This window comes from Vicugna pacos, unplaced genomic scaffold (genome assembly GCF_048564905.1).
Source record: "Vicugna pacos unplaced genomic scaffold, VicPac4 scaffold_19, whole genome shotgun sequence".
NCBI lineage: Eukaryota > Metazoa > Chordata > Mammalia > Artiodactyla > Camelidae > Vicugna > Vicugna pacos.
Genome location: NW_027328740.1, coordinates 49,043,960 through 49,061,153, shown reverse-complemented (window position 1 = coordinate 49,061,153; position 17,194 = coordinate 49,043,960).

Below are 17,194 nucleotides of genomic sequence, written 5' to 3'. Positions count from 1 at the left end.
CATGAGAACCTACACAAGGATATTTACATCAGATTTGTTTGTAATTATCAAAACATGGAAGCAACAAAAAATCCTTCAGTAGGAGAATGGATAAACCATAGAACAATCAGACAATGGATTATTATTCAGTGCTGAAAATAAATGAGCTATTAAGCCATAAAAAGATAATATAGATCCTTAAATGTATAATGATAAGTGAAAGAAGCCAATCTACAAAGGCTATGTATTATATGATTCCAACCTCATGATATTCTGGAAAAAACAATACTATGGAGATAATAAAAAGATGAAAAGTTGCTAAGTGTTATGAGAAAGGGAAGATTGATTAGGTAAAGCATAGAGGATTTTTAGGGCAGTGAAACAATTGTGTGTGGTACTGTAACAGTGGATAAATACCATTGTACACTTGTCCAGACACATAGAGTATTCAACACCAAGAGTGAGTCCAAAGGTAATTATGAGTGATTATAATGTGCCAGTGTAGATAAGTATATATTTATATATGCTGCTGGGTCCTATAGATCCCAGGACATGGGCTTTCTCTGGGAAGAATGATTGTTGCATCAGGGTCTTGGTCCTCTCACATATGTAGATATAGGGTAGACTGACAAAAAAAGAATGTCTGGATACTGAGAAACTCAAAATTAAAGTGAGAAGATTTACAATAATAAAAACCAACTAATCCCTTGAAGATTTCTAGATTAATTAGACAAAAAAGAACAGGGAGGACTTTCTTATAGAGTTTCCAACCTTTGTCTAACAATTTGTACACCTCACAGAATATATATTTTTAAATGTACATATAAAAATGACAAAAAATAACTATATAGTAAGTCAGAAAGGAAGTGTCCACAAATTTCATGATGCTAAAGTTGTACTATTTTTATAAAAATAAGTAAGATAAAATTTAAACAACAAAAATGGCTAATTGTCTGGCTAACTGAAATTTATCAACCTTCTTTTTGAAATTAACTAAAACATGTACTTTATTATTAAAGCCCTTAATGTGCTTTTATTTTATCCTATTTACCTCTCTTTCTTCACTACGGAGTATCCTGAGATTTTAAAATGCATTCTCCTGCTTTTCTTTATAATTTCTTGAACACACTTATATATCAATAAAATGATATCATTTAGTTTAAGTTGCCATTTATATTTATTAAATGTTATATTGTTGTTCAATTTCCCCTGAAACATTCTCTTTACTGCAATTTTTATATTTAGAATTATTAATTTTTATAAAACTGAAATTTTTAGAATGCAACTTAAAAATTACTCCATTAATCCATTTTCCAAAAAGTGGATGTTTGAGTTATTTATGATGTTTGATTACTATAAGCAATGATGTTATAAACATACTTGTATATTTATCTTGGTGCACACTGAACACAGGCAGAAGGTTGAAGGTAACTTAGGAAAGAAATTGCTAGAGTTTGTGTGTTGAAACCTTTAATTTATAAGGATATTATAATTTTCTGAAGTTAATGTAATAGAGGAGAAAAAATCTGACTCTATATTAGATCTGTTCCTTTAGCTTTGACCACTGTGCCCTGTTTCCTAGGCTTGGTCTTGCTAGCTTTACACTCACATAAAGATAACAAGCTGTAGAATAGAGAATAACATTTGTTTTTTGGAGGTTTACAGGGACACCATGAACTGCCCCTCATGGACAGCTGCAAGAACAAAGAATTTCTACAGCAAGATGTTTGCAACAACCTACCATACACCTTCTCTTGTTTTTTATTTGTTTGTTGTTGTTGTTTTTTTTTGTTTTTGTTTTGTATAAAAGAAGCCTGTATTGTGACTGGACCTGGATGGTTCTCCAAGACATTATTCAGCCATCCTCTCGGTCTGCCAGCTTTCCAAATAAAGTCGCTATTCCTTGCCCCAACACCACATCTCTTGTACTTAAAGTTTAAAGTTTAAACTTAAAGTTTCAAGTTTGGGTAAGTGTTTTTCTAACTTTTCTGCTAAGTGTTACTGCCTAATATTTATGGCTGGAATTTACACTCACCTAAATTTCTTCAAGAATAACTTGACTATCATTGGCTGTGTCTTTTTCCATATAAATTTTAGAGTAAGTTTGTTGAGTACCATTCAAACCTCTGCCAGCATTTAATCATAGAGATTAAATCTGTGAATCACTTTGGTAAGATTTTATATGGTTAAAATATAGGCTTTCCATATTCATGAAGAAGCTATATTTCTCCATTTACTTTTGTATCTTTAATGCATTTCCACACAGTCATTTTTTTTTCTGATGGCTCACAAGACATTTACTTGGTGAATTCCTTTTCTTCATATTTTCTGTGGTTAAAATTGTATCTGTTTATTGTATTTCTAACATTTTGTTTCTAGGCATAGAAAGACACCTGATATTTAGTCCCTGAAAACTACTCTTTTATATTTATTTTTTTAAACATAAACAGTTTAGATTATTTCTTTCAGATTCTAGTAAATAATACATTTGATTCTGTTTCTTACTAAGTTCTTATGTACCTCCCTTACAATGATGAATGGAAGAGGTCATAGAGGATATTGTTATCTTGTTTCTAATTTTGAATTTAATGTTTTTACCTTTTTTGTATTAATCACAATAGTTTACTTTGGGTGTTTTTTTTTTCCAGATATTCTTTGTCAGAATAAAGAAGTTCTTTCATTTCTTGTTTTCTAAGAGCTTTTTATCAGGAATAGTATTGGACTTTAATCACGTACTTTCTCTGCATCTTCTGAAATGATCAATTGCTTTTCCCCTTGTAGTTTTGTAATCTATTAATGTGCCATAATACATTAATTTATTGTATACAGGCAAACTAATTTGCATTGTTGGAATAATCCCATTTATTTTTACAGGTCAATTTTGCCTACAGATTCATATTTTTCTACTGTATTTACTTATTTTTGTTCTGTTATTTTGTGTGATAGTAAATATGAGACAGTTTACGCTTTAAGAATTAAATATGCAATGCTGAATCTCACTTTTTTCATAAGGGGTACCTGAGCTCAAACTATTTAAATTGTGAGTTATGAACAAGTAACATTTAGTCAACCTGTGATGAAAGATTCATGGTGAAAAAACGCCCACTATAAAACTATGTAAAGTGAACGCTAGGTCCTTGCTTCACCTAATCCACATAACTGGATATTTACATTTGCTTTTCTCACAGGAGGGTACATCCTTCTTTTAATTTTATATTTATATATAATATGCTGGAAGGAGCATATTCTTGTCAGAGATTTTATAGTTACTAAAAATTTAATCTAATTTTAAGGGGGTCGATGTCAAAGTGTACCAAATAACTACTTCCAGAGATTTGAGGTGTGACCATAATCACTGAAAATACACAGTTAATTTATGCCAAATGACTTTCTATTATTAATGTACATATGTACATGAAAAGGTTGTTTTAGTAAATTTAGTACATTATACAAGGACTAACAATACAAAGGTCCCTAAACATTTAAATTTTCATTAGTAATATATTTATGTGTGATCATTGTTTTAATCACGTAATACTATTTATTGCTCATACATGATATACCAAAATCATGAAAGACATAGCTCTAAGGACTAGAGGTGTATAATATAAAATAAGAGTGTGCTTTATTTTAAGGAGTTAACAGTTACATATTAATGGCTTTAAGTCTAGCATATATTTCTTTCTCTTAGTGGCCTTGAATTTTTATATTTACATTGCCTATTTGTCATTTTTTGAGCCAACTCAGATCAAACACAAACACAACTCTAAAAAATTACCTAAACACACTGACACAACTTTTTTTTTAAATCAAGAAGCAACTCCATCACTGTCTTCCATGTTTATGTAAACTGGTTACCTACACAGGGAGCTTACAGGGCCTTCTGAGGAGAATAATTTGCCTATACTTTGATGATCACTTAAGAAATTGTCATGGATACATTTGGTAGAATATAATCATTCATATTATTACATTTATACCATTGATGTTTTCACTGTTTCTGCCTTTGTTGCTTGGTTCTTAAATTATAGTTAAATAATGATGAAGCCTCTGTTTCCTTAAAACAGGGAACACATATTTATACTCCTCTAAATATTTTTAAATAGAAGATCTAAAAAGAAAAACATATCTGATATTGCAATCACTGTAAAACACAGATTCATTTGTGTCTGTCAGCTATGGGTCTGCAACAAAACATCCCATAACTTAGAGGCTGATAAAGATAAATATTCTTATGCACTGACTAATTGTTCAGCTGGGGTTCTAAATCAAACTGCTGACCCACTAGGCCAGCTCTGCTGAGACCTCTGATGCCCTCACTTTTGTTTAGTTCTAGGACATGGGTTCAGTTCAGGTCTAATCTTAAGTGCCTTTGATTTGTTTGAAACCAATCAGCCTACTCAGCATGTCTTCATGGTAGAGGTAGAGTACAAGAGAGAAAGCCCAGTGCATAGGCACATTTCAAGCCTTGGCTTGCATCACATCATATCTGCTGATAGCCTAAGGGCCAAAGCAGGTTACAAGTTCAAGCCCAAAATTAGGAGAAGATAAATACTCCTCATGTGGAAATATAATGGCAAAGGATATTCTAATATGCACCATAACCTTCCCTGACCTCCACTCAAAAGTTCCCCACTGAAAATTAGAAGCTTAATTGTAATGGTTAGTAATTTTAAAAAAGATCTTTTTTAGAAAAAGGACTCTATATTAACACTTTCTATATCACTGACATTTAAGACAGTGCTGGTCACGTATTAGGCACTCTCTAAATGTTTAATGGCTAGCTGGCTGGGTGACCTGGTGTCAGACACATAGACATGTTATCAATATAATAATGTCCAACTAAAAGAAAGTTACATTATTGTACCAAGAACTGGATTGTCTTGCCCACGAGTTTTTAAAAAATATGCATATAAAATACAATATACAGTATAATTCACTCAATTCACAATATGAAACACAACAATGAAGGTAATATTCCCACTGGATATTCCCTGTTGACATTCTCTGATGTATTAACTCTCCTGGAAGGAGTTGCATTAATTATTAGATATTTAATTAGATTTTCACTAATGGTGTAAACACAATATGAAAATTGACTTTGATTTGCATTGTCATTTAGATTCATTAATCAACTGAGAGATATGAACAATCATGGCAGGAGACTGAAACTTCAGCATTGAGGGGTTTTTAAATTATGCTTGGCATCATTAGATGAACATATAGTCTCGATTACAGAATGTGAAATTCCATTAAATTACCCCATATGAGTCAATGCCCAGAGGACCATTTTTGATCAGGGTAGAATAACTCATTCTCTAGGACCTTAGGATGGAAAATTTTATATTTTAATGAAAAGTAACATCATGAATACTCTTTATTCCTTCACTGTAAAAGGCAGGAACTGTTATTCCCCTTCAGTAAGTATAACAGTTGCTTGAAAGAATAAACAAACTTTGAATTTAAAAACTAGAAAAATTCTTTGTTTTTGTTTTTGTGATTTAGATTCCACGTATGAGCGATCTCATATGGTATTTTTCTTTCTCTTTCTGGCATACTTCACTAAGAATGACATTCTCCAGGAGCATCTATGTTGCTGCAAATGGCATTATGTTGTCAGTTTTTATGGCTGAATAGAATTCCATTGTATAAATATACCACATCTTCTTTATCCAGTCACCTGTTGATGGACATTTAGGCTGTTTCCATGTTTTGGCTTTTGTAAATAGTGCTGCTATGAACATTGGGGTGCAGATGTCATCCTGAAGTAGATTTCCTTCTGGATACAAGCCCAGAAGTGGGATTCCTGGGTCATATGGTAAGTCTATTCCTAGTCTTTTGAGGAATCTCCACACTGTTTTCCATAGTGGCTGCACCAAACAGGACAGAAGTAGACTCACAGACAGAGAATACAGACTTGTGGTTACCAGGGGGGTGGAGGGTGGGAAGGGTAGACTGGGATTTTAAAATTGTAGAATAGATAAACAAGATTACACTCTATAGCACATGGAAATATACACAAAATGTTATGATAACTCACAGAGAAAAAAATGTGACAATGAGTGTGTATATGTCCATTTTTGACTGAAAAATTGTGCTGAACACTGGAATTTGACACAACATTGTAAAATGATTATAAATCAATAAAAATGTTAAAAAAAGAAAATAAAAAAATAAAAAATAATAAAAAACTAGAAAAATTCTGTACTTTTTACTTATTTTGCCAGTGTTTTTCTTTATAATTATTAGTAGTAAAAAATCACAAAGTCACTTGGGATCTATTGTCCACCCCCTTTTTTTTTAGTATTGGCTAAATGAGCTAACCCTGCAAAATACACATTATCTTTGCCCACAACAGGCATGTGTGTGTGTGCCCCCACATACAGAACACAATATATCCACACACCCTCCTTACTACTATTTATTGTAGTATAAAATCTCCTAAGTTTAGGAGCAAAGTCATTGTTTTGAACTCTATGTCTCTGATGAAAACACAGAAATGAATCCTTCACTGCCTCTCCTATGAAACAGTCATTGTCAAACACTTGCACTGCTCTGTAACTACTGACTACATGTCTTTCACTATCTTAATAAGACCACATACTCCCAACATCAGGCACTGTGGTTTGAACCTCAGTCTATATACCGTGTACATAACAAGGCCTAGCCCAGATTTGTTTAAAATCTGTTTTCTGCAATAGGGCCATAGGTTTGATTGGGATAGTCTCTTGCAAATTCTCCTTTGATTTTTGTTTAAAATGAATTTCTAATTCCTCAGTTGTCTTAGTTATGATAAGGTTTGCAAACCCAAATGAATTTGGAACACACCATAATCAACATTTGTATGAATGAATCATAGAAATATGTGCACAATTGGTAAAATATATACCACAGTGGTTGGTGTAAGTAGTCAGTTGTATTACAAAAAACAATAATAAAATAAAACAGGCACATGAATAGTTCAGTAAATTATACAAAAAGTTTATTTATGATCTATATAATTTTTCTTACTTTGGGTAATTTTCTATTTTATCTATCAAATGATAGGATTAAGAAAGATAATTTTGAAATTTCTCTTCATTTCCAAGAAAAATATAGTAGAACTTTAGAAATCTATATATTAATGGCATTTGCATTTATTTATACACAGTTCCTATGTGTTTCTGGCTAGAAGTAGAAATTACTGGCTTAAATGTGTGCTGCTTTCCACTGTTCACTAGCTAAAATTGAAGTAAATAACTATTAAAAATAATAACTATTTAAAATTCAAAGTACTGAATTTTCTTCCAACTAATTTTATCAGAGCAGCAGTTACATAAGATTCAAATCTATATTTATATTTTTCTTGGTAGTACATGAACTTCAGAATTCCATGTAATAGAATATGTAAGCTATCCACCTCTTTGTATGTGTCATGAATATTAAATTATTAATATATTATCTTAGAAGTTAAAAGTAAGGATTTAGTTAACAAATGATTATTGAATTTTTTATGTAAATTTTGTGTCCTGCACTGTAAAAATTTGAAATCTACAATCATAGACTATAGAACAAGCAGATATACACAAGACAAGTTAAGCCCACACTGTTTCAAGAGGCTTCTATTTTTAAAATGTATTAAATATTTATTTTCACAGATTGATGTGTTTAGGCAAATCGTTTTAAAATATGTTGTCACAATTACTTTGGAAACAACAATAATTTTTATCACTATCCTAATTTTCAGTGTATATTCACATGTGATTCCAACAACTATGACACTGAGTTGCTGAAGCAAAATCAAACATTTTAGAAATAAAGAAATTAAAGTATAGGAAAATTAATTGACTTGCAGCAATTTTTTGCACTGTCATCTTGGCTAAGCTAGATTAGTTTACAAGAATCCCCTATCCTGTATGATACTTTGTTAACTGGCCCAAATAAGAAATTCTTTTTACAAATTTTGGAAGGGGAAAATAAAGCAGCTCATCTGAAATCTGTTATTTTAGAGGTACGAGTAACAAACAAACAGATACATGTGGATTCTAGCTAGTTCTTGCTGTCTTTCTCTCCACACCCACATCATCTTCCCAAATGAAAATCTTGCTGACCAAGAGCCACTGAGACCCAACAGATAATTGGAGACAGCAGCTTTCCATAATCTTTTCCACCTTTGCAGACCCACTTGGGCAGCCCAAACTGCTTTATTTCAAAGGGTTGGATATCGTCTTTTCTCTGATCCTCCAATTCTCCCTTTTAGAAATTTATGACCCCAGCAATACACACAATTTGGGGAAGTGCTATCACATATCTAACCCTTTTTTACATAATACTCATATTTGTTTTCATTTTCAGATTGAATATGACTGAGACATAACTTTGATGAGATCACACTGTTATTAAATGTCAGTATTGAAAATCAAATATTTCTTACTATATCTCAATCTTGAAAGAAAAAATATTTCCAAAAAAAAAAAAAGAGGATTTGTTAGGGTATGTATTTACTCAAAAAGAATTTGGGAGCAAGAATAAGAGGTTTCAAGAGAGAAAGAAGTGAGAAAAAAGGAGATAATCTAGCAGGAGAGAATAATTCATGCTTAAGAATGTTTTCATGGTACCCAATGCTAACTGCCAGGTGGCTGGTTATATCAGAAAATACTGGTATAATTGATAACATGGAAAACTTTCAAAGTTTCATGCTCTTAAATTTCATTGAGGATAAAAATGTCCTGATTTTGTATATAGGCTAGGTATACTCATATGTGTGTGTGTGTGTGTGTGTGTGTGTGTATGTGTGTGTGTATACACACACACACACATATATATATATCTCCAAATTTCAGTGGATTAAACAACAAAGATTTAGAATTTACTCAAGCAAAGTCTGTATCCAGATAAGAAGCGAGATGAACTGTTCCAAAACCAGAAACTCAGTGATTCAGAACAAGGAAATTACCACCATCTTGAAGCAACACCATATGGAGCTTACTGCCTCCTGATGGGCATCTCAGAAAAAGAGGCACCTGCAGAGCCATTGCTGGGTTTTCCATGCTTTGTGCCAAAACTTATACATGTAAATTTGACTCATGGCCATTGGACAAAGCTAATTACATGACCTCAATTATCTTCAAGTGGATAAATAATATAGTCTTGCTTGTGCACAGAAAGGATACTAATGAACACTGATAATAATTTTTCCATAAAGCTTAATATTTGAAATATTTGACTTTGGCATAGGGCTTTATGGTATTGGGTATATTATCTGTTAAATTATCTGTTCCTCAATTTTCTCACTAATAAAATGGAAGGCAGTAATATTCCACTATTAGAACAATTAGGGAATCAAATGCAGGCATATAGCACTCAATAATATTAAACATTATCAAAATCATCATTATCATCATCATCATTCTCTATATCTCTAGTCTTTGACAACATGTATCACTGAGGCTGATAGATTTTGACAAAAAAATAAAATATTAGAGTTGAAAAGAATTTTAGAAATTACGTACTCTGGTCCTGTCCTTTCATTTATGAGAAAAGAGATGTCCATCAGTTAAGTGACCTTCCTGGGCCCAAATCTCCTTAACAGCAAAATTGAAAAAAGATGTCTAAGTCCAGTGTCCTTTTTTCTCAAGATAGGGAAATTAGAACTTTCTATCAAGCATAGACTGAAGATATCCAACTCTTTTGTATATTGCTAAATCTGTTCCATGTTACCTTTGCCCATTTTACTCCATCGATTAATTGACATTTTGTAATTAATTAAAATCTTCCCAAAGGTGCAAGCTTAATGACTTTATAAGCATGGCAGAAATATGTTGATATAGTAAAGTGCTTATTGCCTGAGCAAATGCATTTTACAATTTCTAAGAACTAGTCACCCAAGGAAATTTTGCTTACTGTGCTAAAAATTAGGGATATTCATGGGGGGAAATGAACAAGAAAAAATTAAAAAGAGAAACTGTTAATAGATAAGTTTACTTAAAATATTTCATTATTGAAAGAAAGTAGTATTTGACTTATAATGATACAAATGATTTTTTATTCTCCCATTTCCATCAAAACAGAAAAAAAGATGCTATTAGAATTGTATGGATCAATAAAACCTTACAGAACACAAAATAAAGAATATAACTAACATTCTTGCCATTATGAACTTTCTTTGGGGAAGAAATTTGTACCATCTGGAAATATATGAATAAGACAGAAAAGGCCAGGTGACAAAAACACATAAAATTGCTTAATAAATGGATAAAACTTAAAATGCTAAATGCCAAAATGTCAAAATTCCACTTCAAGTTTAGAAATGCTATTTTAAAAGACATTCCAAAGCATTTTACCACTTTTCTATGAAATCAAAAATTCCCTTTTAATCACCTACAGATGCACAAGGACCTCATTTAGACTCACAAAAAGACCAACCAAGAAATATGTTTGCTATATCCATGGCATGTTGCTGACACAAAAGAGAAAAAAAGAGAGTGATGACTTTGTGTGTGTGTGTGTGTGTGTGTGTGTGTGTGTGTGTATGCATGTGTTTGGGGAGGGGAAGGAGGTTTGAAGGTGAAGTAGACAGGGAAAAAGAGGCTTTGATTATGGTGTTTTAAACTTAAGAGATAATAAAAACTCTGATGTAAATTTATTTAAATCTGCAATGTTTCATCATTACAAAGAATGGAAATCAAAATGCATTAAGATTAAAGAAACCTAGATGCTAAAAATAGATAGATGTTTTGCATAAATGAACTGCATCTAAAAACTGTTATTCTCATTAATGTGTATTAAGAAACACAATTTCAATTTATTTGTCAATTATTCCTGAGTTAAATAAAAAATAAAATTAAAAAGTCACAATACACTCTGTTATATCCTTCAGAACAGAATGGGTCTTTAAACAGAACAACTTTCAAGCAATGAATTGGGGGAAGTACATAAGGCAGAAGTCAGAAATGCTAGGTAGGAAAGTACTGTAGTTGACCAGGAGAGAATGTAAAGTGTTATAAAAAGCTGGATTTATTGAAGAATTTTTAAGGAGATAGAATTGATGGGCTTATGTACTATTTAAAATTAGGACATGAAGTTGACAAATATAGATTGACCTTCATTCAAGATTCTTGCTGGAGTAACTGAGTCAAAGGAGTGACTTACAACAATAGAGAGAGTGGGGAAGAGACAAGAAGATAGGGAAATTCACCAAGTGTAGTGAATTCAGTTTAAGATATGTTGGGTAATCTGTGCCTGATTTTAGAAGGCATATGCAATTTCGGTATATAAATGAGTACTAGTTTAAACCACAGATTTTGATATTATTCTAAAACTGTATATAAAGGACGATCCTCAAGAAGACCAGCATTTTAGGCATTATAGGGGATGGTAAATTCAAATTTTTTAGAGACTCTTAAAGAATCATAATAAAGATGAAAAAGCCTGGAAAGAATAGTGGATTTGATAAAGAAAAGAAAAGGCTATATATTAACCGATGAGGCCTGCAAAATACCACAAACTAAGTGGCTTAAGCAGCAATTTATTGATTAGGATACTAAAAGTCTGAGATCTAGGTTTTAGTGGGGCTGATTCCTTCTAGGGTTTCTCCCCTAGTTTCTGGTGGTTTTCTGGCAGTCCTGAGAATTCCTTGGTGTGAAGAAGCATTGCCCCAATCTCTACCTTCATTTTCACGTGGCATTGTCCCTGTGTCCATGTGTATTCATGCTCTAATATTCCCTTATCACAGGGACTCCGGTCATATTAGGTTAGAGGCCCACACTAGTCCAGCATGATTTCATCTTCACTAATCACACCTTCAACAGCTCTATTCCATATAAGGTCACATTCTGAGGCAGCCAAATTTTAGACTTCACATACAAATTATACAGGGACACAGTTCATTCTATAACAAAATTCTTGCTCAGTGGTAGAGTGCATGCTCAGTATACACAGGATCCTGGATTCAATTCCCAGTATCTTCATTTAAAGACACAAACAAACAAACAAATGATAAATAGATAGATAGATAAACAAATAAATAAATACCTCCCCCATCAAAACAAAATTTAAAAAATATGATCACAAGGAAAGTCATTTTTTCTATCCAATTTCAATTGGTGGTATAGGCTGATGTTGAAAATCATTTACTTAGTTTAAAACATAAACTAGAGACAATAAATTTAAACTCATTTAAAAAGGCACTTGGATTTGAAGTGAAGGCCAAATATAAAGACACGGTTAGAAGAAGGAGATTGATCTTGAATTAAATATGAGAAAAAGATAGATGTTCATTTTTTTATTTAATTTGGCCTACCTTGAAATTTCTTTTGAGAAAGTATTCTGTGGAGATAGACCTGGGCTGCCTGGATCTATTTCTGGAAGTAGCATGGTCTAGCAGAATGAGTAAGAGATTTTGAGTCACAAGATTCACTGTGTGGTTCTGGATCTGAAATCTAAACTGTGCAACTTTGAACATGTTTACTGACCTCTCTCGGACTCACTTCTCTTCAATTGTAGATAATAGCATTCCTGTACCAGAGTGTTATGAAAATTAAATATTATAATGTTGTCTAAATGCACTTTTATCAAAATATTATATGTGTATAATTTTTTTATATTGTCAGCATCATTTTATACTGTCTAGCTATAAAGCTTTTATAAACATTTAGAAAATGCAGAATTTGACTTCCTATGATTACCAGAGCATAAGAAGGATTGTTAGAAACATAACCATCTGTCCAAAATAGTACAACTTTTTGTCTTAAAATACTAAAGGAATGTATTACTATAAAAATGTGTTGTATTGTGGCAATGGCAGAAACAAATCTTAAGAAAACTTTGTGAACATCACTCAAGACACAGAATGTGCAAACCAAATGGGCAGCAAAACAGAAATATTTTTGAATTTAATAAAATAGTACAATTGCATTCTGGTGCATGGACATCAACCCACAGGAAATATTAATAGCTATTATACTCACATTTATAATTCAATAAAATGTAATTTTATATCCTTTTTAAAATCAGAAAACACTAATAAGATGGATTGATTAAATTAGATGTGAGTAATGACTATGATGCCATTGAGAAAATGGTAAACCACAATGTTGTTTCAATCACAAAAGCCCTCGGTGTTTGCTTCCCCAAAATAAAGCAGATAGTGCCCTTTAAAGATTGATATGAAAATTTTGAAATTGTGAATTTTCTCATCTTAAAGTGCTCTTTTCTATACAGTGAATTAAAATGTGTTAAATTTATATTCTATTTAACTGTAACATCAGGTTGTCTGACAGACTATAAGACTGCATAATTTATCCAAAAGTTTAATTGAATTAAACTAAATATCTAAGGAGATATATTATATATATATCTATATATATTATAATATTATATATATGTATATGTATATAAAAATACTAAAAAGTAGCTTATTTTTTGGGGGGTGCACATTGTAAGAGGAGTAGAAATCTATCGTGTCATATTCCAGAGCATTCTGTGCCCACCATACCCTCCAGCCATCCACAGGTAGTGTGATTGCCCTGATCACCTACTCCAATTACCCCGCAAGCAAGCTTCATGTAAGGAGCATGACCTCAGTGTTTCACATACAAAAGGGAAACTTAAATCTTCTTAGTGCTGTACTTAGACATTTACACTGAATCTGTCATTCTAGCCAGTGGCAGAAATCTCCAGTTGAGTATGCTATGGAGTTTCCTATTGAAACACTCATCTTCACCCAGCATCTTCATGATGTGTACATGTTAGTGATCAAAATGCTCAAGTACACTTCTACAAGAAAGTACATGTATTGAGGAACACATAAAAAAAGAAGTACCCTAAACTCATTTGCCTTATTGATTGAGTATATTTACATGTTGTCTCTTTCCCGAAACAAGTGGAAACATTTCTTCTTCTACTTTCCCTTTGAATGCAAATTACTAAGGATTTATCTCCTGGAAAATGGGAAGAATGTATTACTCACCTCTACAGTAAAGTGTATAGTATAATACATTATAGTATAATATAATATGTAGCATATATGTTATAGCATGTATAACATAACATATTCTATATGTGGCATGTGTATGTGTGGTAAAGCTGTTCATGCTGGTTGTTGAAATACTTGTCATATTCTCATTGTACTATGGGTGCCTGGGGGTCTGTAACACATCACAATTTTATGTATATTTTGTTCTCTCCTATAGTAATTATCAGGACTAACACAGATCTTCATATGCATTAAGTCCGATCAAAATTTACTCAATGAATAGTATCATCCAAATATATTTAAAATAAAATACAACTACCTGTCCCATGCTCTAAGCTTAAACTTAAAGGAACCAAAAATAATTATAACAATCTCATAACATCCTGAAGGCCTTCAGTGTCGAGGACAGAGAAGTGTCTAAAGTTTCTTTAGAACACAGTTCATCTCTTTCACAATAGATCAATTTTGCTTTTGGCATCTGATAGTTTCTCCTCTGAATGAGCAGCTGACTTACTGAGAGCAAGTGACGTTAGAGCAGAGGAAGGCAGGACACAAATGCTTACTCTTGATTCTGAAACTCACTTTTCTTTTCTGTGAGACAAGGGTTGAGAGTCATAAAACTACAGGCTTATAAGAGGATTTACACTGATTCTTCGTTAAAGGAGTTGTGGGCCAGACTGCCAGTTTTCTATCATTCAATGTCTGCTGCTCCTTTCCTGGGTAGAAATGATAGTTGTTCTTATCTGGGAACATTTCCCAGCATGACTTGTAGCTAGATTTAGTGACTAAATTGTAGTCAGCCACATATAAAAGTAAGTGTTACTTGTTCTTTGAGTACAATTTTAAAGGGTTTCAATGCCCTTCTTCATCCTTCTTCTTTTCAGCTGCCCCGGATACATATGCGCTGGCTTGAGGACCAGCATATTGAAAGAACTTGAAAATGGAATCCCACCTCCACCCTACTGCCCTCCTTAACAGAAAAGCAACAGGACTGGTTCCTGACATTGTGCCCTGTGGAGCTGTCATTACAGCTTAATCATTCCACTCACCAGAGAACTCGACATATCACATCACATGTCTTAAGACTATTTAGGATGATGGCACACATTCCAAGCCAACTTTATGATTTCCTTATTGGTGATCTCCTACTATTGAAAAGTAAAATGTCCTCCCAAAGTTTGTTTTCTGACGTTGGTTAAGTGTCCACTATCAGATTGCCATTCTCCCCTCTCTTTTCTCATGTTCTCCTCTGAATGGATAGCCATCCCTTTGTCATCATTTTGTCTAGTTTTCTAATATCCTAACCATTCTCTTAATTTGCAGTTCCATCTCCTGTATACAAGGAACATTATTCTGGAAGACACTTCCCTGAAACATGAGTTTCAACAGAAACTTGGGGGCAAGGGTTCTGCCCATACAGTGAGAACAAGCAATTATAACCTTAAGAGAGCATGGGAATTCTGATGTCACTACTCCATGATTCTTTATTTTCAGTCAATAAATAACATGTACCTCTAATGATGGCTGTATGGTCAGGCAACTCAAGATGGCTGCTCTCTATACATCTCCTGCTTGACTGGTGCCTGCTTCACCTACACACAACTCACATGACTGATCTTCCTTCATATTTGCCCCAGGCCCCAGCTAATGACTGTTCTAGATTTAGAGCAGAACTCACCACTATGCTTATCATAGGGGTGGTAAGAGCCATGACCCTCTGCTGATTACCCTGGTAACCAATGAGCCAACCTGACATCAACTCCCCTATAACTGGTAACCTTTCCTTCCCCACCAGAAGCAAAGACTGCCATCATGTCCTGCCCTCCAGCTCCCACACATGGCAGGATTTTGCTCCAGGACTTTGCTTCAGATGTGCAAGATCACCCTAATCAGTAAACTATTGATTATCTCTGTTGCTGACTCTGGGCTTTTTCTCAGGTCTTGAAGCTGGGCAAGTACAGGGCTTGTAGACCTGCAGGGTGCAGTCCAGTGCTGACATAGCTAATTAATATCCTCACATAAAACACTTTGTTTTTATAAACATAATGTAACTAGTAGCCAAATTGGGTTCAAAAGAATAGAAATACATGGAGATCAGAAGCAACCTTAGCTCTAGGGTCCCTCAGTGGGATATCATGTTACAGCACAAGGCTTGTGGGGAGAAATGAATAGCAGGCACAGCTTTGTCCATCTCTTATCTAATTCTCAATAGTTCCTTCCGCTATTGGACCAACCTGGGATGTGTCTATGTCCATCCAAATACTATCCCTTTCTGAAACTCTTATGAAAATTTCAGTGCAAAGTCATGTTAATTATGATGTTTCACTCATGATGCCACTTAAACATATCATCATCTTGCATTGTTTCAAAATATTGAAAGTATGAAATTACTCTAATTATTTATGTTGCCTTATTTTAGTTGTAATGGCTATATGTTTTTCCAGGTTTATTTTCTTCAATTGTAAAACTGTCTGCTCAAGCAAAGTAGATCTACCCTGTGTTTCACAATGATACCCTGTACACTTTGCCTTCCCAAAATGTTACTTTAAATATTCTATTTGAAGAGTTTTCTCTCTCTTCTCACTCTGTGTGAATAGTGTTCATCCTTCAAAAAGCAGTCAATGCCGGTGACTCCAAAAGTGTCATTCCTCTCACAAAAGAGTATCTGACCTTGTGACTATGCTTATTCTCAGAAAAAAAACATGAATTTGCATAATTTGTTTGGAAGTTTCTATATACAGGTATATCTTATTTTATTGTGCTTCACTTAACGGTACTTTGCAGATATTGAGTTTTTTCCTTACAAGTTGAAAGTTTGTGGCAACCTGGTCTCTGGAAGTCTATCACTGCCATTTTTCCACATTGTATCTCTCTGTCACACTTTGGTAATTTTACCAGTATTTCAAACTATTTCATTGTTATTATATTTGTTATGGTGACCTGTGGTCTTTGATGTTACTACTGTAATTGTTTCAGGGTGCCATGAACCCCACCCACATGAGATGAAAACCAGATTCACAGATGATGTGTGTGTTCTGACTGCTCCACTGACTTGACTGTTCCCCCCTCTCTCTTTCTTTTCTTGGGCCTCACTATTCCCTGAGACACAATAATATTTAAATTAGATGAGTTGATAAACCTACAGTGGCCTCTAAGTGTTCAAGTGAAAGAGGAATCAATCAATGTTTCACTATCAATTATTATTTATTGTTATTTTAAGAAATTGCCAGACATCTCAACTTTCAGCAACTGCTAGCCTGA